Raw genomic sequence first — 22,358 nt, 5'->3', positions numbered from 1 at the left:
TCTCTGCCTAATACCTTGAATAGAGTGGTGGTTCTTGCAAATCCCTGAGCCCTCGTGTGGCTTGATAACTCTCTTGGTTTCGGTCTGGTTCCATTGTTGCACTCTGCCAAAGCCATGCCTGCAATGATGGCTGGGTTGCTCGTTGTTCTTGGTTGTTGAATGCTTGCGGTCGGGTGGAATGTGAGGTAGCATCATACTCATCTGAAAAACGATTTGTTGACTTGCTCGGGGTGTAGGTGGCTCTTGGCCCTTCCTCAGGGGCATATGCCGATGCTCCTGGACCTATTGCCCTTTCTACCTCCTCTAGGAGAATACGCTGGTATTCTCGCCCGTATCTATCAACAAAAACTATACCCTTCCCCGTAGCAGTTTCATAAGAGAATAAGTAAAGAACCTTGTCTTTGCTTAATTCGTTTACGTATGGTTCTTTGCTGCGAAAGTAAGAGACTATACCCTCACTCTCATGTTTGTAGATTCCCACATTCTCATTATAAGTTGGAACCCTGGTTGTTTTCTTATCATACATAAAAATAGCTCCGAGCCGATCAATGTTTGGTGGCGGTTCTTGAGCTTCTGAAATCATTTTCCCTTTTGCCACGTTATCTCCATATCTGTTGTAATCTTCAGGGTTACTAACTATCAGATAGTGGTTCCCCTTTTCATCTCGGAATCTATCTCCTTCATCATAGACTCGGATCATCTCCAATCTTTAAGTTGGCCTCTCTTCGATACAAATGTACTTGCGGCCTCGATAGTCAGAATAGACTAGGGCTCCCCTCGAGTTTGTTCCCTCTAAGAAGATCTCCGTGAGCTTGGAATCATTCAAAGGATTTTGGGAGGTGCTTCCTCCTCGCATAGGTCCATCATAGGTGAAACTTCTTGGCTGTTGACTACCCATCATGAAGACAGATTTGTTTGACAAAGTGTCAGTATCACTACCTTCCTCAATAATCGGTGCTAGCGGATCTAGCCTTGCCTGAGCTACACTCTCTTCGGTGGACACTAAGCTACCTTGGTCACTTGCCACCTTCTGGTCTCTAACAATGTATCTTCCTGATCTTAAATTCATCAAACTTATCAATGCAATTTATCACAATTCCAACCACTCACCTGGCAAAGTGTCAGTTTCTGCACAACTTCTTGCTTTGTTGCTGAATATACCTGTACACAAGCGTTTTAATTTTGGCAATCGAATCAAAGCATTTATATGCTAGAGGTTATCTTTAGTAATGATTGGTATAATTGGAGAGTTAATCTCAACCACTATTGTATTTTATCACTGTTGATGTTCTGGATTAGGTCTGCTAATCTGAAACAGTACTACCCTCAGATGTTGGTAAATTACGCGAAAAGGTCCGAATTCAGTCTTTGCTTCATCAAATGGGCAAACAAGGTCCAAATTCACTTCTAAAAGAAGTTCTGGAACCCCTAAGCCAAATAGAATCTCACTGTGTATGCCAAGTCAAATTTTCTTTGCAGTATGCCCCAATAGACATCCTACGCGTAGGATGTCTCCTGCTGTGTTTTGCCTGGATTTTTGCACTGTGGTTTTCCCTTGTTGTGTTGAGCCTACAACTGCTTTTACTTTTTGGTTTGGACACCTATTAGCTGGTCAATGATCAAGAATCTGTTCCAGAAGCTTGATGTCTGTTATGATGAATTCCTAAGTCAAATCAACTCCAAATCGGACCAAATTTGACTAGCAGGCTTGCCTTAGGCTATACAACACCTTACTATGCTCAAAGTCAAAGTCTGGCTTCAATTTCTTGCTTTAGACATCCTACGCGTAGGATGTCTTTTTTATCAAAATGGCTTCAAACTCAAAGCCCAGGCTCCCCTTGAGTTGTTGATCACTTTGGTATACTCAAAATTTGGTTTGGAGTCCAAAAATCACTCAAAAGACATCCTACGCGTAGGATGTCTTTTTGGCCTGTTTGACCCCAGACTTGTCCCACAGCTTCCCCTTGATGTCAGTAAGCCAGTGGTATGTTTAGATTTTGGTTTGGATGTCAAAAGTCACAAATTTCAGCTGTTCTTGCCTTTTTCAGTCAAAAGTACTAAAGTTCGCTTTGAACCCAACTTTCTCCCCCAAATGAGGTGAAACCCCTTTCAGTCACTCAATATATCATGCAAGACATGCTCATACAGCCATCTTATGGTTTTGGTCTCAAAATAATGTTTTGGCACTATTTGGGTAGGATGTCTGGCAATTTCAGTCTATCTGGCCTTATCTTGTCAAGATATGGCCAAATTTCCACTTTCCAGTTGAAATTAGGGTAAACCCTACCTTTTGAACACACTGATCAACTCAAAATCCCAAAACTCCTCCCAAATTAGCCTGTAGACATCCTACGCGTAGGATGTTTCCTGGTTTAAAATTAATTTTTTTTCTGACAGAAATGCTTCTGATGCTCTGTAGATCTATCAGAAACACTCATAGTAATTTTTGGACTTCAATTAGGCTTTTAAACACACTTTTGCGTCTTTTACAAACTTGTGATGCCTTTACCAAGCAAGAGTACATGCATGAAATGCTCTAGATTCTGAATCATGATGTCCTACTTACTCTACTCCTACTTATCATGTGAAATGGTGATAATGGTGTTTTTGGTTGCTTTTTGGCCTCTCCGGACTCTCAAGCTCTCCTCTCACCTCTTCTACCACTCCAACTCCTACTCTAGAACTCGACTACAACCTAAAACTACCTAAGTCGAAGGATCTAGGCCAGACACACGCTTCCTAGACTCCCTCTAAGACCTAGAGAGTCCTCCATTCTTTGATCCTATCTAAATGTAAAGCGAGACTCTTGGCAAGCCAAAAATCCCAATCCTCAAGGATTAGTCTCGGTCACCTACCTAAGGTTTTCGTCGCCGGCAACGGTGCCAATGTTGGACGGATACACCGTGACGAACGTCAGCACAGCGAGAACTCACCTAACATGTAATGTCAGCTAAGGATGAAGCTCGACCCGCAGGCGCGTGGAAGCAAGCATAAGGTGTCAACCTTGTCTAAGTCACATCCTTCAAGAGTGCATAAGAGGAAACTTCCTACAACGCTTTCTAGAGCCGAACACCCATCAAACAATCTCGAAATACCATAGAACTTGAAGGAGACCCTACTACTACCAATAGGTCACTCTCCCTAAGGTCTATGAACCAAAATCCCAACCCAAAACACACGGTGCAGAAACACGTAGGATGTCTGGCCGAAATTTGTAGGTCTTCGTTTCCGAAATCTAAAGTGCCTAATGTGTATTTCTACTCAATGTGAACACGTGGATATGCTGCAATGCAAAATCAAACAACATATGCTCACCCAAACACCCGATGAAGCTCGTAGAAGGAGCTCGCAAAACCGGACCGTATGCGCGCAATGTAGGTATTGGCGCGTAGCTCTCGTCGGGGGCAACACGTTGCACTTCTTCGCACTCGATTCTGACCACCGGAGCACACGTAGTGTCAAGATGAAGCTCACACTCTCTCTCTCGTACACAGTACGCTCACTCACAAACTTCAAAACTAGTTTTAAAAATGACAAAAGGTTTTTCATTAAGGTCAAAAAGTGGTATATATACCTTACAATTTCTCAAACCCTAAAGTAACTAAATCAACCATCTACTCAATCTAGCTATGAAAAGTGGGATACACTCTTGAAACTTCTGTAAGTCCCAATAATTACAAGGTGAAAAATCAGGTTTTTCTCAATGAATGAATAATTACAAAAAGAATAATCTTCCGAATAGTTAGATGCCGTGGGGTGTGTCCAGCTTCTAACATTCGTCATCGAACTCTACTTCTTCGTCACTCTCCGCATTAGCTTCACTATTTGACACCTCATCCCTAGGTTCAGACAATTTCTCAATGCTGACATCCACCTCAAAATCTAAACTTAAAGTTGGAGTCGGTCCTGCGCTTTGTTCATGAATCACCTCTTCGAGCTCAACATCCAATCCTTCACACGCTTGCTATGTGGAGAAACTTGAACGACATAGAGCCAACAGGGTTTAGACACATCATTCTCATCATTTTCTGTCCATATAGTGGATCGTGTATGAACACAACTTGTTCACAATGCTGCGGAAGTACGAATGTATCCGCACATTTGTCCACACCCGCCTAGAGTTCACTTGAATCAATCCACTCTTGTCTTTGCGCACAATTGCATTAGGACCGTTGGTAATAACTTTGAACCACTTGACATTAAAGATAAACATATCAAACTTTCTAAAGCTAATCTTCAAGATGTCTTGGATGTAGCCAAAGTATTCAAGTTGGGCAGTCCTTGTATTTTCATCCTTGGCACTTCTCCTACTTTCTTGGACGAAGATTTCCCTAACACCGTGCTGTTAAAAGTGACCCTTTGTTCGTCGATCCATTGCACTCTGAAGTGCTTCCCATGCAACCACAAAGCTCCATATTTGTGATACTGCAGCCACAAAATTGAAATAGACTTAAAGTTATTAAAGCAAACTAATTTTCATGTGGAGCTCGAGAAGGAAGTTGTGAAATGTACATGCCAATCGCAACCCCTTGACATCTCCTCTTCCTCTTCAGTAATCAACACTCCACTCCTCTTTGCCTCTAAGAGTGTCGCATCTAACCACCACCCAGTTGGAAAGTCAAGAAATTTTTGAAGATGGTCTGGAAAAGGAAGGTTTCTAGTTGCACGGTTACGCTTGAATTGAAGGGCGATCTGTCAAATGTTGTTGCTTTTTCCCTTCGAACCTCTCTAGCCACTTTTGCATGACGTCTGAGTTGAGAAGGCAAAATTTCATAACCTTTTCTTGCATTGTGATGTCCATCTTCCTAACAATGCCATGTCCCTGCGGCTCGTCCCCTGTCACCTTGACATTGACCTCAATAATCCACATTCGGGGCATCTCTAGATCAATTGAGACCAAAAATTCACTAATGAGGACAAGAAACTCGTGTACAAGCCATCCTTCAGCCATGCGATACTCGGGGCGAGCCCTTTGACGAACAAACCCCTTTAAAGTCTTTATAAATCTCTGTAAGAAGAACATCCACCTTCTATGGACCACCCCAACAACTGCAACTTCATTGACCACATGCACAAGTACATGCATTTGGATGGTAAGAATGTTTGTTGGAAAGTACTTCTCCACCATGCACACTACTTCAGTAGCATTTAAGCTTGCTGCATCGATGTTGTCTTCTCTTATCTTTTTTGAACTGATCCAGTGTACCAACTCACTGATTTTGTAGATTGTTCTTCTAATGTCATCTATCAAATAACCCTTTATGGCAATTGGTAAGATGAACTGTAAAAATTTGTGCCAATCGTGGGACTCAAGACCATTGAGATATTCATCTCTCGTAAAATCCGTTTTCAAACATCGCATGCACCCTGTGGAAGTCTTGAATGAAGATATAGTATTCTTTACTTGTTGCTCTTCTGCATGACTCAGAACCCATGGACCTTTTGGTATAGACCACTTTCCATTGGGTTTAAGTCAAGGCTACATCTTTGGCATTCGACCCACAGCCTGCGGGTCATCTCTTTGGGCCTTGCTCTCCCTTTTTCTAGTGATGGTCTTCCTGATGATCTCCCCCACATTCTTGAAGATGTGCATTGGGTTGAGCAAATGATTAATTAGCAGGTCACTCTAGTACGAGAGATCTTGGAAAATAGAAATTCTTTTCATTCCAGGTGGCATCCAATATCCCCTCTCTAGCCACATGTTTTTCCAATCGCTCGCTTTCAGTGGATGCATGTCATGTTTGCACATGTTTGGTCCACGTAGCTCATGTCCTTCATGCAAAAATATACCATGCTCCTCGTAAACTGTCTTGCTCAAATGCTCAGAGCGGCGGAAGCCAAGTCGAGGACCACATTTCGGCCATGCATGATTGCCCGAGTAACTCAAGCCTGAAACATCACATATTAATATTTAAAAGCGTTGACATAGCCATGAATCACACGCGTGTGAGGGTTTTAAAGGCACTTACCTGAGCACTCACCAAAGCCTGGCCAATCGTGCATGGTACACATGAGAATTCCTTGCACATGTACATTCCATCGTCCGATTGGTTTGGACATATCAACCACATCAATTCCTGTCCACAAGATTTGGAGCTCTTCTATAAGTGGTGCCAGATAGACGTCCATGTTCTTTGCTTTGTACTTTCCTGGGATGATCAATGACAACAAAAGATGTCCCTTATTGATAGCAAGCCATGGTGGAAGATTATAATAACCAGAAAAATAGGCCATGTGATCCATGTCAAACTCTGTAATCCGAATGGATTTACTCCGTCCATTGCCAGACCAAAGCAGATACATTGAGGCTCGTTCTTTCCTGGGACGATCAATGACAACAACAGGTGGCCCTTCTTGATAGCGAGCCATGGTGGAAGATTATAATTAACCAGACAAATAGGCCACGTGCTCCATGAGGAACTCCGTAATCCGAATGGGTTTACTCCATCCATTGCCAAACCAAAGCGGATACATCGAGGCTCATTCTTAAATGTAGGCCAACTTTCCTCTATGTGCTTCCATGCACGAGAGTCAGCAGGTACCCACATAACATTATCTGTCGATCTACAATTTGAGTGCCATGTCATCAAAGCGGCTATGGACTTGCACCTGAACATGCTCTTTATTCTTGGAATGATAGGAAAGTGTTGAAGGACCTTTGCAGGGATAAATTTTCCTTGTGTGTCCTCCCTGTACCTGTTTGATCCACAATTGGGATGATGTTCCAAGTTTGCATACTCATTGCAAAAAAGTATATAATCATTAGGACATGCATGTATTTTTTGATAATCCAAGCCCAAATTAGTAGGAAGCTTTTTAGCGGCTGGACAGGTAGGAGGCATGTGATTCCCTTCTGGCAAGATTTGCTCATTCAACAACCTGACGTTACATGAACAAGTCAGCCCTTTGATCACTTTATATAAACTACAATTTACACTTTACCATGCTTAGGATAAATATGTTTACCTGAAAAGCTCTATGACTGAGGCGTCAGACTGCAAATTAAGCATTGTCAATGCGGTACGGAGAAGTGAGATTTTTGCACCAGTGTAGAGCAGCATGCGTGCAAGACTTTGAATCATCACGTCCTCCTCATCATTGCTATCATGCCGTTGATATGAACGGGATGGCTGAGATTGGTCCACAATATTGCGTTCAATGTTGTCACCTTCTATGTTGGAATCCATGTCAAAGAACGCATCCAACATCTGCTCCATCTCTACTTCTTGAAATGCCGCTTCAGGTATTAGTTGGGAGGACTCAGTCAATGACTGCTCGTTTGAAAATCATCTTCTCTGGGATGAAGTTGGAGAAATATCTACTTGCGGACTTTGACGTTCAATCTCTAGACCATGAGATCGATAACGCAGGTTTTGTATATTGGTCGCAGATTTTTCGTTTTTGAAAGATTTGATGCTTGCAATGCGCACAAGGACATGCCATCCTATCGTCCATACTTTGTCTACCAATGATGCAACAAATAATTAAAACACTCTAGTTGTTATAACTACACACTACTAAGTACATGACAAGCTTTAACAACCTCACATTCTCTAGCCAGGCCCAATCCCCGCACACCTCGGTCTAGAGGTGCACGGAGATTAGGACCACAAGGTAATAATCTCGTCTTTATTGGTCAATGACTATAAATTAAAATTCTTGAAGTCTGTGTGCACTTTTGAAGTCCGATTGCATTTTTTCAACTATTTTCTGCTAGCTCTAACAACCTCACATTCTCTAGCCAGACCCGATCCCCGCACACCTCGGTCTAGAGGTGCACAGAGATTAGGACCACAGGGTAATAATCTCGTCTTTATTGGTCAATGACTATATATTAAGGTTCTTGAAGTCTGTGTGCACTTTTTGAAGTCCGATTGCATTTTTTCTACTATTAATTTGACGCTAGTTCTGACCTAACCTATACCATAACCCTAACCTAACTTATAACCTAAACCTAACCTAACCGAATTTCGTTTGCGTTTTTAGAAGTACACGAGTCATCTTCGAAGTCCGATTGCATGTTTTCTACTATTAATTTGACGATAGCTCTAACCTAACCTATAATCATTATGCCTAACCTATATTCTAACCTAACGTAAAACCTATACCTAACTTAACTTAATGTAACCTAACTTATAACATCTACTTAACCTATAACCTAGCCTAACCGAAGTCTGTTTGCGTTTTTAGAAGTACACGAGTCATCTTCGAAGTCCGATTGCGTTTTTACTACTATTAATTTGATGCTAGCTCTAACCTAACCTACAATCATTATGTCTAACCTATAATCTAACCTAACGTAAAACGTATACCTAACCTAACTTAATGTAACCTAGCTTATAACATCTACCTAACCTATAACCTAACCTATAACCTAACCTAACCAAAGTCCGTTTGCGTTTTTAGAAGTACACGAATCATCTTCGAAGTCCGATTGCGTTTTTTCTACTATTAATTTGACGCTAGCTCTAACTTAATTACCTATAATTGTTATGCCTAACCTATAATCTAACCTAACGTAAAACCTATACATAACCTAACTTATAACATCTACCTGCGTTTTTAGAAGTACACGACTCATCTTCAAAGTCTGATTACGTTTTTTCTACTATTAATTTGACGCTAGCTCTAACCTAACCTATAATTGTTATGCCTAACCTATAATCTAACTTAGCATAAAACCTCTACGTAACTTAACTTAATGTAACCTAACTTATAACATATATCTAACCTATAACCTAGCCGAACCGAAGTCCTTTTGCATTTTTAGAAGTTCCTGAGTCATGTATTTGAAGTCTGTTTGTATTTTTTCAACTATTATGCCGTCGATAGCTCTAACCTAACCTATAATCTCACCTAACATATAACTTAAACCTAACCGAATCTAGCCTAACATAAAAACAACACAATGGTGAAGCGTTTAGCAAAAAGACAAGCCATACAGCTTGCCCACAATGCATATGCGTCATGGGCAAGCTCTACGGCTTGCCAATTTGGCAAACGGCTCACCATTGTGTTGTTTTTAGAATTGCAAAGCGATTTTATGGCCTAAAAACCGCTCAGAGACATATAGACAACACAATGGCGAGCTGTTGGCAATATGGCAAGCCATAGAGCTTTCCCACAATGCATAAGCCTTGTGGGCAAGCTTTATGGCTTGTTGTATTGCCAAACGGATCGCCATTGTGTTGTTTTTAGGGGCACAAGGTAATTTTTGCGCTTGAAAATCGCTTGCAAACATACAGACAACACCATGGCGAGCCGTTTGGCAATACAACAAGCCATAAAGCTTGCCCACAATGCATATGCATTGTAAGCAAGATCTATGGCTTTCCGTATTGCCAAACGGCTCGCCATGGTGCTATTTTAGGACTTGAAAAACGCTCGCGGACATATAAACAACACAATGGCGACCCGTTGGCAATACAAAAAGCCATAGAGCTTGCCCACAATACATATGTGTTGTGGGTAAGCTTTATGGCTCGCTGTATTGACGAACGGATCGCCATTGTGTTGTTTTTAATATGCGTTGTGGGTAAGCTCTATGGCTTGCCGTATTGTCGAACGTAGCTTAACCTAACTTAACCTAATGTAGCTTTACCCAACCTAACATAACCTAATGTCGATTAACTTAACCTAACCTAACATATATGATAACCTAACCTACCTTAACGTAGCTTAACCTACTATAACTTAACCTAATGTAGCTTGACTTATCTAACCTAACATACGAGATAACCTAACCTAACCTAACGTATAACCTAACATAACAACGTAGCTTAACTTAACGTAACCTAACCTAATCTAACTTAACTTATAACCTAAACTTAACCTAAAACATAAACCCCATCAACTACATAATTTGAAAAACAACATAATTCGGTTAAAAATTTCTTCAAAACAAGATTTTTTCATAAACTTAATTTTTTTTTCCATAATTTAAAATGAAATTTCACATAACACATCCTAATTTCTTTTAAAGTATTGAAAGTTTAAAGCATGAAATTTTCTTTTCTTAATATACAAAGTAATTTAAATAAACTGAATATGCATTTAAAGGTTTGACCACTCACATTCATCCTATTTGAGCAATGAAAGTTGTTGTAAAAGTCCTGGAACCTGCAAAAACGCACACACAAACACAAAGTTAAACCCTAAACCCTAAATCTACAAGTAAACATGAAAACAATCTTACCTTAGTGCTATGTGCTAACCCACAAGCAAGATTAGCAGCTCCAACGACGCGTATTGCAGCAGATCTGTGAGAGATGGTGAAGAGGAGAGCTTGAGAAAACGCGCAAGAACTAAGAGAAATGCGCAGAGAAAGCCCACGGTTTTGATTTTTGTAGGTACCATTGGTACAACTATCGGTACAGCCATCGATGCAGTCATCAAAAGGGCCGTCGGTATGCGCATTCGCGTTGCCGTTGGAATACGTGCCGGAAGAGGTGTCGAAAATTTGAAAATAAAAAATTTTGAAAAAAAAATCTTACCTCCCTCCATAAATACACACACATATATCGACGCCCGTCAGTGACGCCGGTAATGTGGCGTCGGAATTCAAGTGACCTCTTGTAGTGCAACACATGATATGGAAGTGGCTAAATTAGAAGCATACAAAAACTTAGTGCAAATCATGCAATCCATGCTGGAGAAAAGGAAACCTTAGTTGGAAATCATAGTTATATCAACAAAAATTGTGATGAAAATCAACAAAGAAAAAGCGCAAGAGAATGAAGAGTTGAAGAAAACTCTAGTGGACACTAATGCACCATCACCAACACTAATAATTCTAGATAGTGAGGAGGGATTATATAGAGTTCCCATAGTTGAGGAAGATTGGCCAAAGCACCATGGGAACAAGTTAGGGAAGCAAAAGATGGAAGTCTTGACTCTGAAGTTGACTCCAGTGGAAGAAGTATGGATAGATAGACCACCCATGGAAGTAGATGAACAATCTTTGTATGGAGATGGGGGATCAGAGTAGTCACGATTATCAAAAGCAAGAACAATGCAAATACTACCTTTGTATCTAGGTGAAAATGAAGAGAAATCATTCATCTGCAAAACAAAGAAACTAATAAACCCAAGAAAACTTTGGATGTGGTGAACTTGCAATCCATTATGTCAACTCCAATCCATGCACAATCACATTGGGTGAGTTACTTAAGAGACGGAGATTTGCAATCTACTGTGGAAAAGATGGGCTTAAAGGAGTAACCCGAACAAACTTAGAGAAATAGAAAAACAAGGAGATATGGGCTAAACTTGTCAACTCTATGTCCATGAACAAAGTAGGAGACTACTATGAGGGGAATGAAGGAAGCACAACCCTTTTGGTACAATACAATGACATAACAACCATGGTTGTTTTGGACAATGGAGCAGGCATTGCCATAGCAATAAAAGATGTCTAGGAAGCCTAGAGAAAACTAGAAATTATACAAACACGTATGAAATTGCAACTGACAGATGGACATTTTAAGAAACCGATGGTCTTACTAGAAAATGTGATAGTCAATTCCACAACACACTTTTTCTCAACACACTTTTGCCATTGTAAATTTGGAAAGAAACTCAACTATGAAATCATCTTGGGAAGACCATTCATGAGATAAACACAATTGATCCAAGATTGGGAAAATGATTACCTTTACCTAAAACAAGTTGGGTCAGCTACTTGGGTAAATTGGAGAACCATTCTTACAAGGATGTCTTGAAGACACCTACACAAAAATTGGACTCCGAAACCTCAATGGAAACTAAACTGCCATCGTGGATATAAAAAGACACTCCAATTTGTATGTGTGGAGCTTTTGAATCAAGCAATTTACGACAAGAAGATTGTGTATTAAATAGAGAAGTCAATAATGTGGAATACATACCCGAACTATTCCTCAATAATGTAAAAATACATACCTGAATTGCTCCCTGAGCATCTCTTTGAACCCTTTGAGTGGACTCAGATTCTGGCCACCATGGACGTGTGTGTTAACAAATCTATACCTACACATAATCCCTATCTAGATGGTATTTATTAAAATGATTAAGGAGCAACAAGTCTTCTCTAATCACTGCTATGATGCCACAGATGAGTTGGAGGAAGAAACACTCACAACGAAGGGATCTAGCTCTGGAAAAGAGCCATAAAGGAAAAAACTTTGCTCACGGGAGGAGAAGAAAAGTTTTTTCAGCTTTCAAATCAGTATTGTAGATGCCAACAAAGGTATCGCAGGAAACGGGAAAATAACATGAAAAGGAAAACGTCAGAACCAAAAATGAAAAACAAAACTTAATTGTTGATGAAAGTGGATGCATCACACTACATAAAAGACACGATAATGGGACAATATCCAAACATGCAAAACTCAGAAGACGAACCAAAACGATACAAAAATTGATTCGGTAAGCCTGATATGACTAAGGGAAAAGAAACCCCAATGTCAAAAACTGAACACAAAGCAAAATATAAGGAGTTGAAACAAACCTTGAAAGAAGTCTAGACCACAAACATGGAATCAAAAAGCGATAAATAGGGAGCAATCAATGTTCCATCACATTACAAAAAATACACTTTGCAAGACCAATGAATCATTGTAGAGCAACCTTTACAACATCCAAAAGAACTAGAAAATCCCTATGAAGGGCCGGAGAATGCTAAACAAATTGACCTTGCAAAGCCTAGAGAAGAGTTGAGGCCCGCATACATAGCTATGGATTTGTCTCAGAAGGAGGAAGAAATACTCATTCAAATGGTAAAAGAGTATCTTTTCTTGGTCTCATAAAGATCCCAAGGGAGTAGATCTTGAAATATATCAGTATACTATCCTTGTGAGAGATGACACTAAGATGTGCAGACAACGATCGTACACCTATAATGAGACATTTGCCAAGAAAATGAAGAAGAGATTGAGAAGCTCAAGAAGGCTGAGTTCATCTACAAAATAGAACACACTAATTGGGTATCACCTATTGTGGGGGTGCCAAAAATAACGGCAAACTTAGAGTGTGTGTAAACCTCAAGAATGTGAATGCAGCCACCATACGAGATAATTATCCTATTTCGATCACAGATTATGTTCTAGAACATGTAGCTTGCAAAGAGTCTTATAGTTTCTTAGATGGATTTTGTGGTTACAACCAATTGACCATAGATCCCAAAGATCAATATAAAATGGCTTTTTGCCACATAATGGGTAATCTTGCTTATAAGGTCGTGCCTTTTGGACTGGCCAATGCACCAACAACATCCAGAGGCTAATGATCGATGCTTTTAAGGAATATTTGTGGAATTTCCTAGAAGTATAGATGGATGATCTGTGTGTGCATTCTATAGAGAGAGAGAGAGAGAGAGAGAGAGAGAGAGAGAGAGAGAGAGAGAGAGAGAGAGAGTCATTTTGAACATTTACAATGTGTCTTTGAGAAATATTGTCTATATAGGATTTGTTTAAATCCTACAAAATGCTCGGGGGTTCACCATTCAGTACCCCCTATATAACGTGTGTTTGCGGGGTATTAAAAAAAACCCTCTTTTAACATGTCTGAATGAATAAAATGACCCCTTATTTTAGTTTTTTTTTTCAAAATTGAATATAAAAACCCCTTATCTTAATGTATCTCTGTTAAATTGCCTAAATGTTTTTCCTTTTAAAACCCCTCCTTTTGAACTCACGTTATACATTAACATGATTACATAGTGCACCCCTCGAGACAAAATGCATATTTATGGTTAGATAGGGAAAGAATCTTAGACATATTGTATTAAAAAATGGTATTGCCACAGACATGGAGAAGGTGATAGTGATTGGTGGGGGTTTCCAATCAATGAGCAAAGAAAACCGAGCAAAACCGATTTTCGAGCAAATATGGACAACACCCTTGACAAATTGATGTGAGCACAAGGTATATTGAAGAAGGTAATCATGTCATGTTAAATTCAAGTAGCACCTCAAACCAAAAGAGTCGCACATCTAAAATTACCACAGACCAGTGGAGGCTTCAAAATTTCAAACTTCAAAACCTACCCCTTTCTCCAATGAACCAGTTATAGTGACATGGAACACATGTGATGCGTGTGGGACCATGATTACCTCTTGCACCAATGTGGCATGCACGCTTATTCCCTGTGCAATTTTTCTTTGAAGATCTCTTGTTATTTTTTTATCTCCATATAACCTCCTTACCATCCTTGAACTTGGGGTGAAATGCACTAATTACAGATTCACTAGCTTTGACATTGCGGTTGCACTATATGCTTACATCAATGTATTTGAGAACAAACGAATTTTGCCGAAACATTTCAACTCCAAATGGATATAGTTTAGTGCCCTCTGCCATTACCTACGTTCCAGGTGCTAATCGCGGGGTGGATCAACAATCATGTCTCGTAGTTGTTTCCATCTCATTTCAACCTAACATAGTGAATCCCACTCTATCATCGGCAACGTCAAAGGTCAATTGAACGCCTTGTTGATGGATGCTGCCAAAGATAGAAGTGAGAGAGGAGATTTTGGCTGGAGTCAAGCTTATGTAGATATGCTTGTCAGAAAGCTCCGACCTTTGGGGGAGGTATGTGGTTGGCTTCTTTTGCAAAGTGGAAAGTCATCGATGGAAGTCCCTCAAGAAGATTATTCTCTTGTATTCCTCAGTTTAGTATGTAATAGGATTCAAAGAAGGGCCTCACCGGCCAGTCAAAAGTGAGTTGCTTAGCAGAGGAAATGGGCATATATGGCGGTCCTGATGGTGTCCCACAGTTGGTCATGGACACGTCCAGGAATTCGTGTGAAGAAACGACCAAAGTTGATGTAGACACCATCATATCTCTCTCTCTAGATAGATCTTTAAGGTCTCTTGGGATAGTTTCCTATGACGTTAAAATTCTCTTCTTCTTCTTCTTCTTCTTCTTCTCTCTCTCTCTCTCTCTCTCTCTCTCTCTCTCTTGCTATACTACAGATGGCTTCTCTTACTCGCCATAGCATAAATTGTTCTCTCTCTCTTTTGTTATGCTGTAAGGTAGCATTTCTCTCTCTTTTTCTCTACACTATGCCACGGGTCTCTCTCTCCTACTCGCTACAAATAAGAGCAATTCACTAAAACTCTCTCTCTCTCTCTCTCTCTCTCCCTCTCTCTCTCTCTCTCTCTCTCTCTCTCTCTCTCTCTCTCTATATATATATATATATATATATATATATATATATATATATATATATATATATATATATATATATATATATATATATATATATATATATATATATATATATATATATATATATATATATATATATATATATATATATATATATATATATATATATCTTTATGTGTGTGTGTGTGTGTGTGCGTGTGCGTGCGCACGCCTATGACATGACCCTTCTCTCTCTCTTTGCTTGTGACATGACCCATGAGACAACAGATACTGGTGTGAAGTGCAAGACCTCAATTCTATTGTTGAATGCAACAGCCACCCATTCTTACAAGCCTTGGGTTCTCAAGTAAAGCACTACCAAGGAAGTCTTGGAAAATAATATCATAAAGAGAACCTGCACATACAAATCCACACAGGGACACACCGCTATCTCTCATGAAAACAATGGAGCCAGGATAGGATATGTATTTTTGATTTTCTTATGTGCAAAAGAGCACATCGATTGCGGCCCATTGCACTCCTTCTTTGCTACAATGTGGCACCAATGGGAGTGACAACAATCTTGAGGAGAAGGATACGAAAGCCATGCCTAGCAAATAAGCACACTAATTATCGATGCTTCCACTACGAGGGCTCGCAACTGCCCTTGCAGAGAAGACCAATGTTAATAAGCTCCTCCACTCACCGTGCGTAAAACTTGTCGAAACCAGTATACACCGGTGCGTATTGGTTTCAACACGTTCCCAATGATAGCTTTTCAAAGCTACCTACACGGTACTCTTAAGATTTTTTATTTTTCTAAATAATATCAATCTCGGAAGGAGTTCATATGGCCTTAGATCATAATTTAAACCCATCCACGATGGTGCTGATCGGTTTCAGCATGGGTAGTTGCCATTGCCAGTGATGGCAGATCCGAGCGCTGGTGCGACAGGGTCGGGCGCTGTTGTTGTAGATTTCTTTTATGTTTTATATAAAATTGGCAACTTGTTGTATTTACAAAACGGCTCTCATGCATGTTGGAGATGCCGGACGGAATGGGTCCACGGCAACACAAACCGATTCTAGTAGTTGTTCAATCCCTCACATTTACCCAGAAATTCCCAAAATGTCCTTCAACTGTACCAAAATTCCCTAATTAACCTTTTAAACATCTCTAAAATCATTTTTTTTGCAACTCTTTATAGGAAGATTGGTTCTCGTCAATGAAAGATGATAGATTTAGGATTTAAGATGGTATTGAGGCCTCTTCAGATGAAATCGTTCATCATTTTTGGAGGCAAGTGCCTCTATTTGTGAGCTTATTGGTGAAAAAATTTGTCTAAGACACTATAAATAGATCTCCATTGTCATATACATTAGACTGTGTTAAAATTGGGGCAAATACATCCAAAAATGATGCAAGGATATGTTGGGAGTTTCTAAAATTTGAGAGGTAGTTTGAGAATTTCCACAAATTTCAAGGGTATTTTGGGAAATTTCCTTTTTTAATATAGCTATGATCAAGTTTGTTACATTCTTTGAAAAAATTGTTGTAGTTTAAGGGAAGAAAAGTCTAGATGTGTTTTAGCGTTTATGAGAGTATCATGACTTCACATTATTGGCATGTTCAAAGTGTATATCTCATATATGTTAAAATTAAATACTCAAACAATGAGGGCATTTAAATATGTAGTCCAGTAATTGGTCGTGGTTCCCAAAGATGGGGAAGGGCTTTGTTGACTCATGATCCTCTCTATAATGATCAAGTCAATTCAGTGTCTGTCATCGAAGATTTTGATGATTCTGATAATCATGTTTATTGTTGATGAGAGGTAGAGTATAGACCTTTGGGTTTGGTTCAGTGGCTGAAGGTCTTGAGACAACTAGCAGGAAAGAAGCTACTTTTGAGCTTGTGTCTTTTCACATAGTGTCCGAGGTGGCTCCATGTGTGGATGAGGGGAATGGTAGCCACATACACATGCATAGAGGAACATCTCTACGTAGAGACCATCTCTATTTCTTTGTCATACTCTACGGCCATCTCTTTTCCCTAAATCTCTCTAATTCACAACTAACTTTATTGAAGGACTCGCTCATTTCTTTTTTTGCTCGAAAAAACTTGCTCGTCATTTTGTAAGACTCTGATTGTTAAATGTCTAGGCTAACAAACGTCAAGGAAGTTCATGCATTTATGGGGCATTGTGGCTATTATCGTAGATTCATCTACATGTATGCAGTCATCACTAAATCCATTTGTAGATGTATTACTCATTTTGAATGGACAGACAAATGTGAGGTATCATTCCAGAAGCTTAAACAAGCTTTGACCACAACACCAATACTGAAAGCTCCAGACTGGAACAAAGTCTTCCATGTACATGTGGATGCTTCAAATTTTTCTATTGGTTGCATATTACCTCAACCAAGAGAGGGAACTATGGATTCTCCTATATCATATGCCAGCTAATTGCTAAACCTAGAAGAAAAAATTACACTACCACTTGTGAGGGCCATACCCAGACTCGACCCTACTCACCTCCCTCAGTCCTCTAGACCATTCCAGGGAATGACATAGATCTATCTGCAGATATCCCTCCCACTTGGGACCGACACTCAGACAGGACTTCGGCCTATCTCGAACGCCACCCAATGTGAGGTCCATACCCATACTCAACCCTACTCACCTCCCTCAGTCCTCCAGACAGTTCCAGGGAATGACGTAGATCTATCTGCAGGTATCCCTCCCACTTGGGATGGATACTCAGATAGGACTCTGGCCTATCTCGATTGCCAACCCAAGGGGGTACATCCCTTCATTCAATGATTCTATCTGTTTCTCATAAGCAATCTATCCTTGACAGCTTTTCGCATCCAGAATCGTGGTCCTTAGTCTTGATTCTCTTGATCTTTAACTTGAGGATCTGCTCTTACTTTCTTGTTCTCCCTTGGTTCATGGTGATAACCCCTTTTTCCTGACAAGCAGGCACGACAGTTATCACTTTCCCCTACGAAGAGGGATCTTGCAATCCTACCTGGTCTCGCTCGTCCCCGACTACCCATTTTTATCCCACGTAGTTCTAGAGTTTAACATAAAAGTTTTAAATCAAAATCCGGCCATCTGACCCTCCGGATCCGCCCACCCACCGAACCATTTCATGAAAATCCCTTCCCAAGGTAGTACATAACTACTACGAAATCAGGAAGACAGCAATCTATCAGACATCATCAAACAACAAGTAGCATGCAATCTGTTGCATACCCTCGTTCAGGGAAATTTATCTGGTTGTTCCCACCATATCTTTATTTAGAAACTTTTAATTCATTTCCTTTCCTTTATTTGCTATAATTAGCTTGTAACTAGTTTTATTACTAATCATGCAACACATTTAGTTTCAACCAATTCATCTTGTTGTTCCCACCATATCTTTATTTAGAAACTTTTAATTCATTTCCTTTCCTTTATTTGCTATAATTAGCTTGTAACTAGTTTTATTACTAATCATGCAACACATTTAGTTTCAACCAATTCATCTTGCCTCCCCATTCAGGCCAAGATAATCGGTTACAAGCCATCAAAATGGAAATACCTTCACAATATTCCCAGAATTAAGTGTTTGGGAAAGGCTCATCAAGTAATTTAATCATTCCTTCCTAAGCATTTTATTTCAAGAGGTATAGCACCATCTGGTGACAGATGCACAGGATAGCCCCTATATTCCTAGCCTTTCCAGTTCCTTTTTAAGCAACCAAGTCAAACAAATTTCCTTAATTAAATCACACCATCCTCCCTGAGAATAACCTTCTCAGCCAACTATTGGCATCAGGACATACCCGGATTACGGCCGATTTCCAATAAGATACCGCGGGTACTTCACTCGATCGGGCAAAAATAAAACAAACCCATTCATCCCTTATCCCTCGGGCATGAATGACCTAGGTATAACAACTTGCCGGTTACGCTGCCCTAGTCGAAAAGGGCCAATCTCCGACAAGTTCCCCAAGAGAATCCTCTCAATGGGTCCGCCTTTCAATCAAATTGACCCCAAGAAGATCCATCTTGGTTCTTGGTCATTTCCAGACAATCTTCAAAACTCCTAGTTAAATCTATGTTTTGCAATGGGCTATCCCTATCACCTCTCGAGATTCCTTTTAACTCCTAGTTGGTAATTCCCAGGTTCATTCATTTATCAACCTTAATTCCTACTTTCATTAATTATCTACCAGCCAAGTTTATTTAGAAAATACAAGCGAGTTTTTGCCGTAGGCGTTTGATGGTTAATATCTCTTCGAAAATGCCAACGTTTTAAGTTCAATCCCCGTTTTCGTCGATTCTCAGGTTTTTTTTGCAATCCTTTGCCATCCATGGGGCATCTCCATGGAAGCTTGTAGAGTTTTCGGTTCAAACAACACGGAGATCAATTCCATGAAGTTATCCCCTATCTCCCCCAAACCGTATTTGCAAACAAACTTGAAATTGAAAACTTTAGAAATACTCTTCAATACAAAAAATTGAACTACTTCTATCGAGTTTAGACGACTACTCTTTTTTTATGGTACCTAGCTTTCCATTTTAGGAAGCTAGAAGGGTCATCCTATAATTTATGAATTTTCGAGCTTTCCATTGACTTAAACCTAAAATACAAGATAGTCACTAAAGCTTACACCTAAGTGCAAAGTTAACATTAATGCTTAGCTTAAGAGTGCAAATCTACCTTTGAAACTTAACTTAATGATGTATAGATACTCTTAGCACTTAGCCTAATTGCGAGGTTTCCATTAAAGCTTAAACCTAAAAATGCAAGGTAGTCACTAAAGCTTACACCTAAATGCAAAGTTACCATTAAAGCTTAGCTTACGAGAGAAAATTTACCTTTGAAGGTTAACTTTATGATGCATAGATACTTTTATCACTTGACCCTAATTGCAAGGTTTCCATTAAAGCTTAGAACCTAAAAATGCAAGGTAATCACTAAAGCTTACATCTAAGTGCAAAGTTACCATTAAAGCTTAGCTTACGAGTGCAAATCTACCTTTGAAGCTTAAATTTATGATGCATAGATACTCTTATCACTTAACCCTAATTGCAAGGTTTCCATTAAAGCTTAGAACCTAAAAATGCAAGATAATCACTAAAGCTTACATCTAAGTACAAAGTTACTATTAAAGCTTATCTTACGAGTGTAAATCTACCTTTGAAGCTTAACTTTATGATGCGTAGATACTCTTATCACTTAACACTAATTGCAAGGTTTTTATTAAAGCTTAGAACCTAAAAATACAAGATAATCACTAAAGCTTATATCTAAGTGCGAAGTTCCCATTAAAGCTTAGCTTACGAGTGCAAATCTACCTTTGAAGCTTAACTTTATGATGCGTAGATACTCTTATCACTTACCCTAATTGCAAGGTTTTCATTAAAGCTTAAAACCTAAAAATGCAAGGTAATCACTAAAGCTTACATCTAAGTGCAAAGTTATCATTAAAGCTTAGCTTACGAGTGCAAATCTACCTTTGAAGCTTAGATTTATGATGCATATATACTCTTATCACTTACCCTAATTGCAAGGTTTCCATTAAAGTTTAAAACCTAAAAATGCAAGGTAATCACTAAAGCTTACATCTAAGTGCAAATTTACCATTAAAGCTTAGCTTACGAGTGCAAATCTACCTTTGAAGCTTAGCTTTATGTTGCATAGACACTCTTATCACTTACCCTAATTGCAAGGTTTCCATTAAATCTTAAAACCTAAAAATTGCAAGGTAATCACTAAAGCTTACTTCTAAGTGCAAAGTTACCATTAAAGCTTAGCTTACGAGTGAAAATCTACCTTTGAAGCTTAACTTTATGATGCGTAGATACTCTTATCACTTAGCCCTAATTACAAAGTTTCCATTAAAGCTTAAAACCTGAAAATGCAAGGTAATCACTAAAGTTTACATCTAAGTGAAAAGTTACCATTAAAGCTTAGCTTACGAGTGCAAATCTACCTTTGAAGCTTAACTTTATGACGTGTAGATACTCTTATCACTTACCCTAATTGCAAGGTTTCCATTAAAGCTTAAAACCTAAAAATGCAAGGTAATCGCTAAAGCTTACATCTAAGTGAAAAGTTACAATTAAAGCTTAGCTTACGAGTACAAATCTACCTTTGAAGCTTAACTTTATGACGCGTAGATACTCTTATCATTTAAACCTAATTGCAAGCTTTCCATTAAAGCTTAAACCTAAAATGATGCACAAAAACCTTCCTAGTATTAAAACACATGGATTAATAATCTTACTAGAAATGAAGATTACCTCCTCTAAGCAAGAGGGAAGTGGGGTTGAAGTCCTTCTTGAAGAGATGTGAGGCTCAAGGAGGAAGGAAAGGGATTTATGGTGAAGAGGAAGGAGAGAGGAGCTTCTTCACAAAACCCTCAAGGGTTTGGCCTTCAAGAGAGGAAGAGAGTTGAGGGTTTGGCCTTCAAGCGAGGGAGAGAGCAAGAGCAAGGTTTAATGGAAACCTTGATTTACTTAAGCATAATCTTGAGCATGGAAAATATGCAAGTATCTTAGCAATATGTGTGTGTAAAATTACAAAGGAGAGGGGGTGCTTATATAGGAAATGGTGCGTGGAATTCTCTTCTCAATTCCTATTGGACCCCAAATTCTCTTCTCAAATGCTATTGGACCCCAATTCTCCTCTCAATTGCTATTGGACCCCATTTCTCTTCTCAAATGCTATTGGACCCCAATTTTCTTTTTAGTTCTTATCTCTTAATTTTACCTTTCAATTAAGTTAGTCCCCTTTTTCTCCTAGTTCTCAATTTAGATCAGTTCCCACGCGGATTTTTGATGAAGAAGTATAAAAATAATCTTAATCTTAAAGGAAAAATATAGGGATGACGTAATTTCTTATCTGAAATATCCTTGTCTTTTCATTCTGGAGTAAAGTCTCATTGTCCGTATAACTTCTTTGTCGGTCTTACTTTTTCTAAATTATTTTCTAGGCCGAAAAATTCCTGAATGGCTCTAGGGTTTAGGGAGGGACCTTACACCACTGAAAGGGAAGGTCTCGAAATGGTGTATGTGGTCAAGAAATTTAGGCACTACTTGTTAGCAAACAAGTTTTTTTTTCATAGAGCATCAAGCCTTGCTCTATTTGGTAAACAAGCCAAGCAATACAAGAAGAATTGTAAGATGGTTTATCATCCTACTTGAATTTGATTTCACAGTGGTAGACTCCAA

Source organism: Adiantum capillus-veneris, chromosome 4 (assembly GCF_014529385.1).
Source record: "Adiantum capillus-veneris isolate H3 chromosome 4, ASM1452938v2, whole genome shotgun sequence".
NCBI classification, from domain to species: domain Eukaryota; kingdom Viridiplantae; phylum Streptophyta; class Polypodiopsida; order Polypodiales; family Pteridaceae; genus Adiantum; species Adiantum capillus-veneris.
This window is presented reverse-complemented; position numbering follows the sequence as displayed.